We start from the raw sequence: 17,531 nt of genomic DNA on the forward strand, positions 1-17,531 counted from the left end.
TGTTACTATATACTGTTACTATATACTGTTACTATTCACTGTTAGTATATACTGTTACTATATACTGTTACTATATACTGCTACTATATACTGTTACTATATACTGTTACTATATACTGTTACTATATGCTGTTACTATATGCTGTTACTATATACTGTTACTATATACTGGTACTATATACTGGTACTATATACTGGTACTATATACTGTTACTATATACTGGTACTATATACTGTTACTATATACTGTTACTATATACTGGTACTATATACTGTTACTATATACTGTTACTATATACTGCTACTATATACTGTTACTATATACTGGTACTATATACTGGTACTATATACTGGTACTATATACTGTTACTATATACTGTTACTATATACTGTTACTATATACTGTTACTATATACTGCTACTATATTCTGTTACTATATACTGCTACTATATACTGTTACTATATACTGTTACTATATACTGCTACTATATACTGTTACTATATACTGCTACTATATACTGCTACTATATACTGCTACTATATACTGTTACTATATACTGTTACTATATACTGTTACTATATACTGCTACTATATACTGCTACTATATACTGTTACTATATACTGTTACTATATACTGTTACTATTCACTGTTAATATATACTGTTACTATATACTGTTACTATATACTGTTACTATATACTGTTACTATATACTGTTACTATATACTGGTACTATATACTGTTACTATATACTGTTACTATATACTGTTACTATTCACTGTTAGTATATACTGTTACTATATACTGTTACTATATACTGTTACTATATACTGTTACTATTCACTGTTAGTATATACTGTTACTATATACTGTTACTATATACTGTTACTATATACTGTTACTATATACTGCTACTATATACTGTTACTATATACTGTTACTATATACTGTTACTATATACTGTTACTATATACTGGTACTATATACTGTTACTATATACTGTTACTATTCACTGTTACTATATACTGGTACTATATACTGCTACTATATACTGTTACTATATACTGTTACTATATACTGTTACTATATACTGGTACTATATACTGTTACTATATACTGTTACTATTCACTGTTACTATATACTGTTACTATATACTGTTACTATATACTGTTACTATATACTGTTACTATATACTGTTACTATATACTGGTACTATATACTGTTACTATATACTGTTACTATATACTGGTACTATATACTGTTACTATATACTGTTACTATATACTGTTACTATATACTGGTACTATATACTGTTACTATATACTGTTACTATTCACTGTTACTATATACTGGTACTATATACTGCTACTATATACTGTTACTATATACTGTTACTATATACTGGTACTATATACTGTTACTATATACTGTTACTATATACTGTTACTATATACTGGTACTATATACTGTTACTATATACTGTTACTATTCACTGTTACTATATACTGGTACTATATACTGCTACTATATACTGTTACTATATACTGTTACTATATACTGTTACTATATACTGGTACTATATACTGTTACTATATACTGTTACTATTCACTGTTACTATATACTGGTACTATATACTGTTACTATATACTGTTACTATATACTGTTACTATATACTGTTACTATATACTGGTACTATATACTGCTACTATATACTGTTACTAGTCTCCATGGACTAAACTCGAATGGCTCCCTTTTCAATGAGCTGTCCTGGGTGGACTGGGGCCATTTAGGGAACACCTGCAAACGATGGTTTATACACCTTTCCTCTGTCCTCTTTCCTCTGTCCTCTTCTTCTTCTCTCTTTTTATATATATAAGAAAGAAGGAAAACAGCTGAGCTCTCTCTTCTTCAGTCGTCTCCCGTTTTTCTTATATACCTCCCTCTTCTTCTGTCCCTCCCCCTGTTTCTTATACTGCTCCACTCTCCTTCCTGTCATCTCCCGTTTTTCTGATACCTCCTCTCTCTCTCTCTCTCCTTCCTGTCATCTCCCTCCTTTCTGATACCTCCTCTCTCTCTCCTTCCTGTAGTCTCCCTCCTTTCTGATACCTCCTCTCTCTCTCCTTCCTGTAGTCTCCCTCCTTTCTGCTACCTCCTCTCTCTCTCTCTCCTTCCTGTCATCTCCCGTTTTTCTGATACCTCCTCTCTCTCTCTCTCTCCTTCCTGTCGTCTCCCTCCTTTCTGATACCTCCTCTCTCTCTCTCTCCTTCCTGTCGTCTCCCTCCTTTCTGATACCTCCTCTCTCTCTCCTTCCTGTCATCTCCCTCCTTTCTGATACCTCCTCTCTCTCTCCTTCCTGTCATCTCCCTCCTTTCTGATACCTCCTCTCTCTCTCTCTCCTTCCTGTCATCTCCCTCCTTTCTGATACCTCCTCTCTCTCCCTCCTGTCCATCTCTCTCCTCTACTGCTATTTAAGAAAGAAGGGAGACGTCTCTCTCTCTCTTCTTCTTGTCCTCCTCCTCCTCTTCCTGTCATCTTACTCCATAACTAATTGTCCCACAGGGAGGATAAAGACAACAGTTGTATTGAACACAATAGATTTATTTCTTCGTTCCTTTGTTAGTGAAATGTTATTGTTGTCTGGGTAAAAGACCATCTAAGAGGGAGTTTGGAAACTAACGTGAGCCGCAAATATACACATAGCGATCACATCGACCTGTTTTATCATTCCAATATTTTAATTGGTCTTTATTTCTGTCATCATGTAAATACTACATGAATAAATACAGACCATAAATTTAAGACAAAACATTAATAAGTAAAAACATGTTTTCTATTGTTTTAGGATGTCCAAGTTAGTAGGATTTTATGACATTTTAAAATAGTCACTTAAAAAAAAGATATTGTATCGTTGACACTGTGGATGTTGAAAGATACATCAAATCAAACTTTATTTGTCACATGCGTCGAAATACAACAAGTGTAGACTTTTACCGTGAAAATTATTACTTTACAAGCCCTTAATTAACAGCGCAGTTCAAGAAGAGTTATGAAAATATATTTACCAAATAGACCTAAAGTAAAAAATAATAATGATAAAAAGTAACACAATAAGAATAACAATAACGAGGTTATTTACAGGGGGTACCGGTACCGAGTCAGTGTGGAGGGGTACAGGGTAGTAATGAGACTATACACAGGGGGTGCCGGTACCGAGTCAGTGTGGAGGGGTACAGGGTAGTAATGAGACTATACACAGGGGGTGCCGGTACCGAGTCAGTGTGGAGGGGTACAGGGTAGTAATGAGACTATATACAGGGGGTACAGGGTAGTAATGAGGCTATATACAGGGGGTACAGGGTAGTAATGAGGTAATATACAGGGGGTACCGGTACCGAGTCAGTGTGGAGGGGTACAGGGTAGTAATGAGACTATATACAGGGGGTACAGGGTAGTAATGAGACTATATACAGGGGGTACAGGGTAGTAATGAGGCTATATACAGGGGGTACAGGGTAGTAATGAGACTATACACAGGGGGTGCCGGTACCGAGTCAGTGTGGAGGGGTACAGGGTAGTAATGAGACTATATACAGGGGGTACAGAGTAGTAATGAGACTATATACAGGGGGTACAGGGTAGTAATGAGGCTATATACAGGGGGTACAGGGTAGTAATGAGGTTATATACAGGGGGTACAGGGTAGTAATGAGGCTATATACAGGGGGTACCGGTACCGAGTCAGTGTGGAGGGGGGCTACAGGTTAGTTGAGGTAATGTGTACATGTAGGTAGGGGTGAAGTGACTATGCAGAATGTAGTGTATTTTTTAAAGTACACAAAAGGAAACATAATACATTCTGTTACTAATAACTTGTATACTTACGGCGTAGTAATACTACATGACATCACCTAACTACCACGGGCATAGATCAAAACCGTACCGTGTCAAATGACGAGGGAAAACAAACAACAACAATAACAACAACATAAACGGTAAAACATCAATCTACATCGTCACACGGTAAAACGGTAAAACATCAATCTACATCGTCACACGGTAAAACGGTAAAACATCAATCTACATCATCACACGGTAAAACGGTAAAACATCAATCTACATCGTCACACGGTAAAACGGTAAAACATCAATCTACATCATCACACGGTAAAACGTTAAAACATCAATCTACATCGTCACACGGTAAAACGGTAAAACATCAATCTACATCGTCACACGGTAAAACGGTAAAACATCAATCTACATCGTCACACGGTAAAACGGTAAAACATCAATCTACATCGTCACCGGTAAAACGGTAAAACATCAATCTACATCGTCACACGGTAAAACGGTAAAACATCAATCTACATCGTCACACGGTAAAACGGTAAAACATCAATCTACATCATCACACGGTAAAACGGTAAAACATCAATCTACATCATCACACGGTAAAACGGTAAAACATCAATCTACATCATCACACGGTAAAACGGTAAAACATCAATCTACATCATCACACGGTAAAACGGTAAAACATCAATCTACATCGTCACACGGTAAAACGGTAAAACATCAATCTACATCATCACACGGTAAAACGGTAAAACATCAATCTACATCATCACACGGTAAAACGGTAAAACATCAATCTACATCGTCACACGGTAAAACGGTAAAACATCAATCTACATCATCCACGGTAAAACGGTAAAACATCAATCTACATCGTCACACGGTAAAACGGTAAAACATCAATCTACATCATCACACGGTAAAACGGTAAAACATCAATCTACATCATCACACGGTAAAACGGTAAAACATCAATCTACATCATCACACGGTAAAACGGTAAAACATCAATCTACATCATCACACGGTAAAACGGTAAAACATCAATCTACATCATCACACGGTAAAACGGTAAAACATCAATCTACATCGTCACACGGTAAAACGGTAAAACATCAATCTACATCATCACACGGTAAAACGGTAAAACATCAATCTACATCATCACACGGTAAAACGGTAAAACATCAATCTACATCATCACACGGTAAAACGGTAAAACATCAATCTACATCATCACACGGTAAAACGGTAAAACATCAATCTACATCGTCACACGGTAAAACGGTAAAACATCAATCTACATCATCACACGGTAAAACGGTAAAACATCAATCTACATCATCACACGGTAAAACGGTAAAACATCAATCTACATCATCACCACGGTAAAACGGTAAAACATCAATCTACATCGTCACACGGTAAAACGGTAAAACATCAATCTACATCATCACACGGTAAAACGGTAAAACATCAATCTACATCGTCACACGGTAAAACGGTAAAACATCAATCTACATCATCACACGGTAAAACGGTAAAACATCAATCTACATCGTCACACGGTAAAACATCAATCTACATCGTCACACGGTAAAACGTTAAAACATCAATCTACATCGTCACACGGTAAAACGGTAAAACATCAATCTACATCGTCACACGGTAAAACGGTAAAACATCAATCTACATCGTCACACGGTAAAACGGTAAAACATCAATCTACATCGTCACACGGTAAAACGGTAAAACATCAATCTACATCATCACACGGTAAAACGGTAAAACATCAATCTACATCATCACACGGTAAAACGGTAAAACATCAATCTACATCGTCACACGGTAAAACGGTAAAACATCAATCTACATCATCACACGGTAAAACGGTAAAACATCAATCTACATCATCACACGGTAAAACGGTAAAACATCAATCTACATCGTCACACGGTAAAACGGTAAAACATCAATCTACATCGTCACACGGTAAAACGGTAAAACATCAATCTACATCATCACACGGTAAAACGTTAAAACATCAATCTACATCGTCACACGGTAAAACGGTAAAACATCAATCTACATCGTCACACGGTAAAACGGTAAAACATCAATCTACATCGTCACACGGTAAAACGGTAAAACATCAATCTACATCGTCACCGGTAAAACGGTAAAACATCAATCTACATCGTCACACGGTAAAACGGTAAAACATCAATCTACATCGTCACACGGTAAAACGGTAAAACATCAATCTACATCGTCACACGGTAAAACGGTAAAACATCAATCTACATCGTCACACGGTAAAACGGTAAAACATCAATCTACATCGTCACACGGTAAAACGGTAAAACATCAATCTACATCGTCACACGGTAAAACGGTAAAACATCAATCTACATCATCACACGGTAAAACGGTAAAACACAGAATGAAATCAATACTGATATTATACTACGTCTGATCAGAACAGATCACACGTCGTTCCCATGGTGACGGAGAGCCAGCTCCTTACTCACGTCCTGTAGCAGCTAGCCAGTGCTTGACTTGGGCCGGAGCAATTTTTTAAATATTATTTTTCGGGGGGGGGGGGACGACAGCGTACCGGCTCCTCTATAAAACAAAATGGCGTACCACCTACTCAGATTCACAAACAGAGTTTAAATATATATATATATATATATTTATTTGATCAAAGCGGAATGAAAACGCGATGAGGGTTCCTACGGTCATGAGAATCCTGGAAAAAAAATTCTGGAAATATTTCTATTTGTGTTTTCTTTTTCAAATATATATTATCAATCACTTCAAATCTCCATATCAGGCACGAGAAAGAATTAGGCCTAACCCTTTAGCATCTCTGTGTGTTTTACATCATCTGTGTGTGTGTGTGATCAGAATTAGGCCTCACCCTTTAGCGTCTCTGTGTGTTTTACATCATCTCTGTGTGTGTGTGTGATCAGAATTAGGCCTCAACCTTTAGCATCTCTGTGTGTTTTACATCATCTGTGTGTGTGTGTGTGTGATCAGAATTAGGTCTAACCCTTTAGCATCTCTGTGTGTTTTACATCATCTCTGTGTGTGTGTGATCAGAATTAGGCCTCACCCTTTAGCATCTCTGTGTGTTTTACATCCTCTGTGTGTGTGCCAGTGGGGCCGTTGCCCGAGGAGAGAGAGAGACATTTCAGCATCTGTTAGCCTAGAATATAATTTATAGACTGAACTATTTTAACCCATTTAAAAATCTAGCTTGTAGTAAAGCTAGGTATCTCATTCACAGGTGGTTGGTGGCACCTTAAATAGGGAGGACGGGCTCGTGGTAATGGCTGGAACGGAAATCAGTGGAATGGTATTAAATACATCAAACACGTGGTTTGATACCGTTCCATTGGCGGCCGTTCCAGTCATTATTAAGAACCCGTCCTCCCCTCAACAGCCTCCACTGATCTCGATAGTTACAGTGATGGGGGAAAAAATATTTGATCCCCTGCTGATTTTGCCCACTGATAAAGAAATGATCAGTCTATAATTTTAATGGTAGGTTTATTTGAACAGTGAGAGACAGAATAACAACAAAAATATCCAGTGTCAAAAATGTTATAAATTGATTTGCATTTTAATGAGGGAAATAAGTATTTGACCCCTCTTCAAAACATGACTTAGTACTTGGTGGCAAAACCCTTCTTAGCAATCACAGAGGTCAGACGTTTCTTGTAGTTGGCCACCAGGTTTGCACACATCTCAGGAGGGATTTTGTCCCACTCCTCTTTGCAGATCTTCTCCAAGTCATTAAGGTTTCAAGGCTGACGTTTGGAAACTTGAACCTTCATTTCCCTCCACAGATTTTCTATGGGATTAAGGTCTGGAGACTGGCTAGGCCACTCCAGGACCTCCCAGGCCGAGGGAGATTGACAGTTCTTTTGTCTTTCTTCCATTTGCGAATAATCGCACCAACTGTTGTCACCTTCGCATCCAAGCTGCTTGGCGATGGTCTTGTAGCCCATTCCAGTCTTGTGTAGGTCTACAATCTTGTCCCTGACATCCTTGGAGAGCTCTTTGGTCTTGGCCATGGTGGAGAGTTTGGAATCTGATTGATTGATTGCTTCTGTGGACAGGTGTCTTTTATACAGGTAACAAACTGAGATTAGGAGCACTCCCTTTAAGAGTGTGCTCCTAATGTCAGATCGTTACCTGTATAAAAGACACCTGGGAGCCAGAAATCATTCTGATTGAGAGGGGGTCAAATACTTATTTCCCTCATTAAAATGCAAATCAATTTATAACATTTTTGACATGCGTTTTTCTGGATGTTTTGTTGTTGTTATTCTGTCTCTCACTGTTCAAATAAACCTACAATTAAAATTATAGACTGATCATTTCTTTGTCAGTGGGAAAAACGTACAAAATCATCAGGGGATCAAAAAAATTTTCCCTCACTGTAACTATTTAGCTGTAAGCATTAACGTTCTTTACTAGTTGTCGCCTTTCCACCAGCACTGTTGAGAAATAAATCTGACATCGATGGAAAGCTGAGATTCCCCTCTATTAAACAGTAAGGGGAAAGTGGGGGGATACCTAGTCAGTTTGTTACGACTGAATGCCTTCAACTGAACTGTGTCTTCCGCATTTAACCCCAACCCTTCTGAATCCCAGAGATTTGGGTGGGGGGGGGGGCTGCCTTAATCGACATCCACGTCTTCAGCCACCTGGGGAACCAGTGGGTTAACTGCTTTTCTCAGGGGCAGAACGACAGATTTTTACCTTGTCAGCTCGGGGATTCGATCCAGCAATCTTTCGGGATAGTGGCCCAATGCTCTAACCACTAGGCTACCTGCCGTCCCTCCACTCTAACCACTAGTCTACCTGCCGCCCCTCCACTCTAACCACTACGCTACCTGCCGTCCCTCCACTCTAACCACTAGGCTACCTGCAGCCCCTCCACTCTACCCACTAGGCTACCTGCCGCCCCTCCACTCTAACCACTAGGCTACCTGCCGTCCCTCCACTCTAACCACTAGGCTACCTGCCGTCCCTCCACTCTAACTACTAGGCAACCTGCCGTCCCTCCACTCTAACCACTAGGCTACCTGCCGTCCCTCCACTCTAACCAATAGCCTACCTGCCGTCCCTCCACTCTAACCACTAGGCTACCTGCCGTCCCTCCACTCTAACCACTAGGCTACCTGCCGTCCCTCCACTCTAACCACTAGGCTACCTGCCGTCCCTCCACTCTAACCACTAGGCTACCTGCCGCCCCTCCACTCTAACCACTAGGCTACCTGCCGTCCCTCCACTCTAACCACTAGTCTACCTGCCGCCCCTCCACTCTAACCACTACGCTACCTGCCGTCCCTCCACTCTAACCACTAGGCTACCTGCAGCCCCTCCACTCTACCCACTAGGCTACCTGCCGCCCCTCCACTCTAACCACTAGGCTACCTGCCGTCCCTCCACTCTAACCACTAGGCTACCTGCCGTCCCTCCACTCTAACTACTAGGCAACCTGCCGTCCCTCCACTCTAACCACTAGGCTACCTGCCGTCCCTCCACTCTAACCACTAGGCTACCTGCCGTCCCTCCACTCTAACCACTAGGCTACCTGCCGTCCCTCCACTCTAACCACTAGGCTACCTGCCGTCCCTTCTCTCTAACCACTAGGCTACCTGCCGTCCCTCCACTCTAACCACTAGGCTACCTGCCGTCCCTCCACTCTAACCACTAGGCTACCTGCCGCCCAACTACTCTAACCACTAGGCTACCTGCCCCCCTCCACTCTAACCACTAGGCTACCTGCCGTCCCTCCACTCTAACCACTAGGCTACCTGCCCCCCCCCTCTAACCACTAGGCTACCTGCCGTCCCTCCACTCTAACCACTAGGCTACCTGCCGTCCCTCCACTCTAACCACTAGGCTACCTGCCGTCCCTCCACTCTAACCACTAGGCTACCTGCCGTCCCTCCACTCTAACCACTAGGCTACCTGCCGTCCCTCCACTCTAACCACTAGGCTACCTGCCCCCCCTCTAACCACTAGGCTACCTGCCGTCCCTCCACTCTAACCACTAGGCTACCTGCCCCCCCCCCTCTAACCACTAGGCTACCTGCCGTCCCTCCACTCTAACCACTAGGCTACCTGCCGTCCCTCCACTCTAACCACTAGGCTACCTGCCGCCCCATAGGCTAGCCGTGTAATTACTGGTAATAATTTGTAATTACAAATAACTTACTTGCTGAGCACAGACCTTCCCTGAAACGTGAATATTGTTTGACAAAGTGTTTTATACAGTAGTAACAGTAACAGTGCAGTTATTCTACTTTATGGGGGTTATTAAGTGCCTTGGTCAAGGGCACAACGTCAGGAGATAGTAGGTCTATATGGGATCAGAGACCAGTAGCCTTCTAGTGTCAATACCGCATTTATGCATGTAGGCTACATAGACATGCCACCAATTATTGGTCATGGAAATGTATTTAAAAGTCATGGAGAAGTCCTGGAAATCAGTGGTGTCTGTCTATTTACATCATAATGTCATTTGGGAATTTCTGTGAACATAGTCTAATGGACCAACTAGTCTAATGGACCAACTAGTCTAATGGACCTACTAGTCTAATGGACCAACTAGTCTAATGGACCAACTAGTCTAATGGACCAACTAGTCTAATGGACCTACTAGTCTAATGGACCAACTAGTCTAATGGACCAACTAGTCTAATGGACCGACTAGTCTAATGGACCAACTAGTCTAATGGACCTACTAGTCTAATGGACCAACTAGTCTAATGGACCAACTAGTCTAATGGACCAACTAGTCTAATGGACCTACTAGTCTAATGGACCAACTAGTCTAATGGACCAACTAGTCTAATGGACCAACTAGTCTAATGGACCAACTAGTCTAATGGACCAACTAGTCTAATAGATCAACTAGTCTAATAGACCAACTAGTATACAACTAGTCTAATGGACCAACTAGTCTAATGGACCAACTAGTCTAATGGACCAACTAGTCTAATGGACCGACTAGTCTAATGAACCAACTAGTCTAATGGACCAACTAGTCTAATAGATCAACTAGTCTAATGGACCAACTAGTCTACAACTAGTCTAATGGACCAACTAGTCTAATGGACCAACTAGTCTAATGGACCAACTAGTCTAATGGACCGACTAGTCTAATGGACCGACTAGTCTAATGGAACGACTAGTCTAATGGACCAACTAGTCTAATGGACCAACTAGTCTATTGGACCAACTAGTCTAATGGACCAACTAGTCTAATGGACCAACTAGTCTACAACTAGTCTAATGGACCGACTAGTCTAATGGACCGACTAGTCTAATGGACCAACTAGTCTACAACTAGTCTAATAGATCAACTAGTCTAATGGACCAACTAGTCTACAACTAGTCTAATGGACCAACTAGTCTAATGGACCAACTAGTCTAATGAACCGACTAGTCTAATGGACCAACTAGTCTAATGGACCAACTAGTCTACAACTAGTCTAATGGACCAACTAGTCTAATGGACCAACTAGTCTAATGGACTAACTAGTCTACAACTAGTCTAATGGACCGACTAGTCTAATGGACCGACTAGTCTAATGGACCAACTAGTCTACAACTAGTCTAATGGACCAACTAGTCTAATGGACCAACTAGTCTAATGGACCAACTAGTCTAATGGACCAACTAGTCTACAACTAGTCTAATGGACCAACTAGTCTAATGGACCAACTAGTCTAATGGACCAACTAGTCTAATGGACCGACTAGTCTAATGGACCAACTAGTCTAATAGATCGACTAGTCTAATGGACCAACTAGTCTAATGGACCGACTAGTCTAATGGACCAACTAGTCTAATGGACCAACTAGTCTAATGGACCAACTAGTCTACAACTAGTCTAATGGACCAACTAGTCTAATGGACCGACTAGTCTAATGGACCAACTAGTTTAATGGACCAACTAGTCTAATGGACCAACTAGTCTACAACTAGTCTAATGGACCAACTAGTCTACAACTAGTCTAATGGACCAACTAGTCTAATGGACCAACTAGTCTAATGGACCAACTAGTCTAATGGACCAACTAGTCTACAACTAGTCTAATGGACCAACTAGTCTAATGGACCAACTAGTCTAATAGATCAACTAGTCTACAACTAGTCTAATGGACCAACTAGTCTAATGGACCAACTAGTCTAATGGACCGACTAGTCTAATGGACCAACTAGTCTAATGGACCAACTAGTCTAATGGACCAACTAGTCTACAACTAGTCTAATGGACCGACTAGTCTAATGGACCAACTAGTCTAATGGACTGACTAGTCTAATGGATCAACTAGTCTAATGGACCAACTAGTCTAATGGACCAACTAGTCTAATGGACCAACTAGTCTAATGGACCAACTAGTCTACAACTAGTCTAATGGACTAACTAGTCTACAACTAGTCTAATGGACCAACTAGTCTAATGGACCAACTAGTCTACAACTAGTCTAATGGACCAACTAGTCGAATGGATCAACTAGTCTAATGGACCAACTAGTCTAATGGACCAACTAGTCTAACGGATCAACTAGTCTAATGGACCAACTAGTCTAATGGACCAACTAGTCTAATGGACCAACTAGTCTAATGGACTAACTAGTCTACAACTAGTCTAATGGACCAACTAGTCTAATGGACCAACTAGTCTACAACTAGTCTAATGGACCAACTAGTCTAATGGATCAACTAGTCTAATGGACCAACTAGTCTAATGGACCAACTAGTCTAACGGATCAACTAGTCTAATGGACCAACTAGTCTAATGGACCAACTAGTCTAACGGATCAACTAGTCTAATGGATCAACTAGTCTAACGGACCAACTAGTCTAATGGACCAACTAGTCTAATGGACCAACTAGTCCAATGGACCAACTAGTCTAATGGACCAACTAGTCTAATGGACCAACTAGTCTAATGGACCAACGAGTCTACAACTAGTCTAATGGACCAACTAGTCTAATGGACCAACTAGTCTACAACTAGTCTAATGGACCAACTAGTCTAATGGATCAACTAGTCTAATGGACCAACTAGTCTAATGGACCAACTAGTCTACAACTAGTCTAATGGACCAACTAGTCTAATGGACCAACTAGTCTAATGGACCAACTAGTCTAATGGACCGACTAACCTACTAGTTTAATGGACCGACTAGTCTAATGGAGAAACTATTATGGGGAAGATGTGAATCAACCTTCTTGTCTCCACTGAGTCCAACAGAGAGAAACACAGGAAATGTTGCACTGACAAATCAACAGTAGGTAACGCTGGCCAATCAGCTGTGTCGTAGATAGGATTATACCGCTGCTAGAGAACCAGACACTGGAACTATAATGTCAAGGTTCTGTGGGGGAGTTTAACTTCCTCAGCCCACTATGTGTGTGTGTATCTGTGTGTGTGTGTGTATGTGTGTGTATCTGTGTGTGTATCTGTGTGTGTGTTCCAGAGTGTGTGTATGTGTGTGTGTTTGCATTCCTTTTGTGTGTTCCTGTGTGTGTGTGTTTGTCCCTGCTCTCTGCCCACCTTCTCTCTCTCTCTCTCTCTCTCTCTCTCTCTCTCTCTCTCTCTCTCTCTCTCTCTCTCCCTCTCTCTACCTCTCTCTCTCTCTGTCCCTCTCCCTCCCTCTCTCCCTCTCTCTCTCTCTCTCTGATCTAAGCACCGTGGATCAGCCGTATTTCCACCCTGCAGTGCAGCTCTACATCCCAGTGTAGTGTAGGTGTGTCCTGGGCTTGAGCAGGCCGCACAGTAGATGGACCTTTCACTTCTACTGGTCAGCACGGTCCACAACGCCTCGAGAGCTTCAACAACGTGCCCACGGTTACAATGCCGTGGGCGTTCATCGGTCGTAAACAATCATTATTATTACGTCCCGGGAGTTTTCCCCCTCCCCCCCTCGATCAGGAAACAACTCCAGGCCGCTGTAATAGCCTGATAATTGTGATAAATACATACCTGTAGATGATTTAAGGACACAAACAGAAACAAGACATTAGATGTTAATGGAGACAGGATGAGGACAACAGGTCCATAGAGGTAGATAGAAGGCCCAGGCGAAAATAGGCATTGGGGGCACTAGAGCTATCTATCCAAGTCTATGGGACAGTACGTCCATAGAGGTAGATTGAAGGCCCAGGCGAAAATGGCTTTGGGGGCACTAGAGCTATCTATCCAAGTCTATGGGACAGTACGTCCATAGAGGTAGATTGAAGGCCCAGGCGAAAATAGGCATTGAGGCACTAGAGCTATCTATCCAAGTCTATGGGACAGTACGTCCATAGAGGTAGATAGAAGGCCCATGCTAAAACAGGCTTTGGGGCACTAGAGCCGTCTATCAAAGTCTATGGGACAGTACGCCTTTAGTGGTAGATTGAAGGCCCAAGGCTAAAACAGGCTTTGGGGCACTAGAGCTGTCTATCAAAGTCTATGGGACAGTACGTCCATAGAGGTAGATAGAAGGCCCATGCTAAAACAGGCTTTGGGGCACTAGAGCCGTCAATCAAAGTCTATGGGACAGTACGCCCATAGAGGTAGATAGAAGGCCCAGGCTAAAACAGGCTTTGGGGCACTAGAGCTGTCTATCAAAGTCTATGGGACAGTACGTCCATAGAGGTGGATAGAAGGCCTTTCTTTACATCTGTATCGTAATGGCTTCTGTGACCGCATGGGCAGCGTCATTGAGGGCCTTCTCATAATTTAAGCAAGTAGCCTTGCTCGAGCCTTGGCTTTGGTCTTTGGTATGACTCGGCCGGGGATCGAACTCCCAACCTTTAAATCTCAAGGCCCGACACAAGACCACTGAGTTTGGTCTCCATTTTAAAAGTAGTCAATTTCTTATTTTTCTTATGTCAGTAAACAAACTGAACTCCTGCCAACTGAACCTGAGTCAAGGTTGGTGATTTAATATCAACTGAACCTGAGTCAAGTCAATGTTGGTGATTTACTATCAACTGAACCTGAGTCAAGTCAATGTTGGTGATTTACTATCAACTGAACCTGAGTCAAGGTTGGTGATTTACAGGCACCTGCAGTTACGGAATGTTAACTAAGGAGTGTAATTCATTGGCTGATCCTTCCCGATGACCTGGATGGAATTATGTAAATGATACTTCCTTAACCCATAGGAAGTCCCACCCAGTTGACTACTTTAAAAAATGGTGAAAGTCCTCAATGTCTCTGGGCCATGCAAAAAAAAAAAAAAAGGCTTTGTGGCACTAGAGCTGTCTATCTACGTTTATGGGACAGTAGGTCCATAGAGGTAGATAGAGGGCCCAATGCCTAAAAACAGTCTTTGGGACACTAGAGCTGTCTATTTAAGTCTATGGGACAATCGAACTTTAGCTGACGTACAGTAGGTGACTATGCTGTGATTACCTAGCCTCTATGCTAGCTTCACGCGCTCTGAGGAATCTCGGACTCTCGGAAAACATTCCGACGGGGAATCCGGGGGTTACAAGATTGTAACTCTAGTTTCCCGCTTGTAGTTCCGACTCGGAAATGTGCATTTCCGATCGTTCCGTGAGGACGTGAAGGCAGCATAGAACATGCAGACGTAGACTGGAATGTAAATGTAAACATCTAGGTGAACACAATCTACTAAACCTATTTCTAGGCCCTGCCTCTATCTCTATCTCTAAACTCTGGGCATGTATATTGACGGACAACCCAGGGAATCGGTGTAGCTCAAGATAGTGTTAGCCCTCTGAGCTAAAGCCCCCTGTGGGGGGTGGGCATCAGCTCTAGGGAGCTAACACGAGTTCTTAAGCTCACCAAAAAAGTGATTAATCTCTCCAGCAAAATTCTCTTTGGGACTGCAAAAAAAAAAAAATCAATGTTATTATAACTATCAATCTTAATAACATGACCACATGCTGAGAGTATAAACAGTAAAACATTACCTTGTTGTCAGACAGTCCGGTGACCTGGTCTACAAACTCTTCCTGGATCATGAAGGCAGCCAGGTTGGCTGTGTAGGAGGCCAGGAAGATGACAGCGAAGAAGGCCCACACCGACACTATGAACTTACTGGTGGTCCCTTTAGGGTTCTGGACAGGAACAGAGTTGTTGAACACTAGACCCCACAGCAGCCACACTGCCTTACCCATAGTGAACGATGGGCCGTGGGGGTCTGGAGGGAGGGAGGGAGGGAGGGAGGGAGGGTGGGTGGGAGGGAGGGAGGGAGGGAGGGAGGTGGAGAGGGGAAGAGGGAGGGAGGGAGGGAGGGTGGGAGGGAGGGGAAGAGGAAGGAGGGAGGGAGGGAGAAAAGAGGAGGTAAGTTCGGACTTAACAGTGTGTGTGTGTGTGTGTGTGTGTGTGTGTGTGTGTGTGTGTGTGTGTGTGTGTGTGTGTGTGTGTGGACCTACCTCTACCCTGTGCCAGGTTCCTGTTAAAGCCCAGAGGGCTGATGTATTCAAACATGAACACAGCCATCGCTGTGACCAGCAACAGCATCACAAACATCATGATCCAAACCGTCGCACTGAACGGCTCTGAAACACACAGAGAGAGAAAAGACATGAACACACACACACACACACACACACACACACACACACACACACACACACACACACACACACACACACACACACACACACACACACACACACACACACACACACCACACACACACATACACACACACACACACACACACACACACACACACACATACACACACACACACACACACACACACACACACACACACACACACACACACACACACACACACACACACACACACACACACACACACACACACACACACACACACACACACACACACACACACACACACACACACACACACACACACACACACACACACACACACACACTGTTAGATCAGTCCTGTCTTCCTCCATACTGTTAGTGGTGCTGTATAGATCAGTCCTGTTTTCCTCTATACTGTTAGTGGTGCTGTATAGATCAGTCCTGTTTTCCTCCATACTGTTAGTGGTGCTGTATAGATCAGTCCTGTCTTCCTCTATACTGTTAGTGGTGCTGTATAGATCAGTCCTGTCTTCCTCCATACTGTTAGTGGTGCTGTATAGATCAGTCCTGTCTTCCTCTATACTGTTGGTGGTGCAGTATAGATCAGTCCTGTCTTCCTCTATACTGTTAGTGGTGCTGTATAGATCAGTCCTGTCTTCCTCCATACTGTTAGTGGTGCTGTATAGATCAGTCCTGTCTTCTTCTATACTGTTAGTGGTGCTGTATAGATCAGTCCTGTCTTCCTCTATACTGTTAGTGGTGCTGTATAGATCAGTCCTGTCTTCCTCCATACTGTTAGTGGTGCTGTATAGATCAGTCCTGTCTTGTCCTGTCTTCCTCTATACTGTTAGTGCTGCTGTATAGATCAGTCCTGTCTTCCTCTATACTGTTAGTGGTGCTGTATAGATCAGTCCTGTCTTCCTCTATACTGTTAGTGGTGCTGTATAGATCAGTCCTGTCTTCCTCCATACTGTTAGTGGTGCTGTATAGATCAGTCCTGTCTTCCTCCACACTGTTAGCGGTGCTGTATAGATCAGTCCTGTCTTCCTCAATACTGTTAGTGGTGCTGTATAGATCAGTCCTGTTTTCCTCTATACTGTTAGTGGTGCTG

General features: G+C 42.4%; 1 pseudogene; it reads right to left on the reverse strand.

Moving 5' to 3' along the window:
• The window catches only part of LOC106595263 (glutamate receptor ionotropic, NMDA 2A-like), a 257,219-nt pseudogene that overhangs the window by 15,933 nt on the left and 223,755 nt on the right, over positions 1-17,531 (reverse strand).

The sequence above is a fragment of the Salmo salar genome, chromosome ssa03 (assembly GCF_905237065.1).
Source record: "Salmo salar chromosome ssa03, Ssal_v3.1, whole genome shotgun sequence".
In the NCBI taxonomy this organism is placed as follows: Eukaryota; Metazoa; Chordata; class Actinopteri; order Salmoniformes; family Salmonidae; genus Salmo; species Salmo salar.